We start from the raw sequence: 1,483 nt of genomic DNA, 5'->3' as shown, positions 1-1,483 counted from the left end.
ATTTAGTCAGCAGAAATCTAATTATGTTCAAATTCAGCATTTTATGCAAAGTAACAGTTTTAATAGGCCTTCATGTTTATATTCAGATCATGTTTAAAATAATAAAAAGAAGCTTCTATTTGTATTGACATCACATTAATAAAGCAGGATTCATAATAATAAAGAATTATTCATATAATACTAACATGGAGGATTATTATTTTTTTGTTCCGTCTCAATAATGAACTGATCAGTTCATGCAGCATAACTGATGCTGTAAATCTTTCTTAGGGGCCCATCGTACTTTCTGCTATGAGGTTTCATGAGGTTTTAACATGCAACCTCATGAAAGCCTCATATTAAGGCTCATATCCATGCAGTGTTATATATCCATGCATCACATTGTGAATATCTGGAGTTTTATATATTTTTCTTTAATTAAGGCACCATAAACCTGTGATGTAAACAGAAACTTTCCGTAAGAAGGAAAGAAATAAAAATACATCCAAACTATTAGCAGTATTTCTGAGTTGTTATTACAGTGTAATAAATCATCTGTTAGTTTAATTGAGTCTCTTTTGTTTTGGTCTGAATGTTTTAAAGGCCGTTTTCATGTCCAGTTCCATCTCAGCTTACAGACATAAACATGCAGTGAATAAATCAATTGTTGCAACAAAGAGTTAAGAATAAACACTGAGGCTCTTTAAATGTGTTTATATTTAAATTTTTAAATTAACTTCTGTGACTGTAATCGACCAACAGATACTGCAGTAACATATTTTCCCATGTTCCCTAGAGGCTCCGTAAACCCAGAGATTATAATCCAGGACTACATTAATCTGTCTGCATTATAATCCAATAAAGGTTAATCAATTCAATAACTGGAACTGGATCTTAAACTCTAAAGGCAGAAAATATTTCCAGATTTTCTTTCGTCAAACTCTCCAGATTCTGGACTGGAAGCGAAAAGTTTAGAGATTTTAGGGTTTGAATAGAAAAGATGATGGTTCTGGTCAGACTGGACTCTCCTCCTCCTGATGGATCCAAACCAGTTCCAGTTCCAGTTCCAGTCATGAACTGGTTCCTCAGGCAGCAGAAATGATTCAGTTCCTTCAGATCTTCATTCTGTCATCAATAATGTTGTTGCACAACACCTCCCCCCGCCCCCCTTCTCTCTCTCTACTTCCTCTTCTGAGAGGAGGGAGATGTTGCTCCCAGCTCTCCGTCTAACGGGTGAATTGAGTTTCCTAAATCTGCCGAGATTTACCCTACCCAGAACTGAAGTAAACTCTGTTTAAGCTGGGTGCGAGAAAGACTAGCCTGGTTTCTGATGACCTCCATCCAGATGTCCCTCCTTTTTCACTCTGTGAATTAGCCAGATAGAGCAGCCCACAATCAGCTTAGTTTCACAGAGCACACCTGTTAACGGTCGCTCTTTCTCTTTTTTACAACTTACACTTGTTAATGAACCAGGTTGGTCTTAGTGACTCGGGCGAGTCCCAAG

Source organism: Poecilia latipinna, unplaced genomic scaffold (genome assembly GCF_001443285.1).
Source record: "Poecilia latipinna isolate Pla-1442-1.1 unplaced genomic scaffold, P_latipinna-1.0 Scaffold2920, whole genome shotgun sequence".
Taxonomy (NCBI): Eukaryota; Metazoa; Chordata; class Actinopteri; order Cyprinodontiformes; family Poeciliidae; genus Poecilia; species Poecilia latipinna.
The sequence above is the reverse complement of the archived record's forward strand: the minus strand, read 5'-3'. Positions refer to the sequence as shown.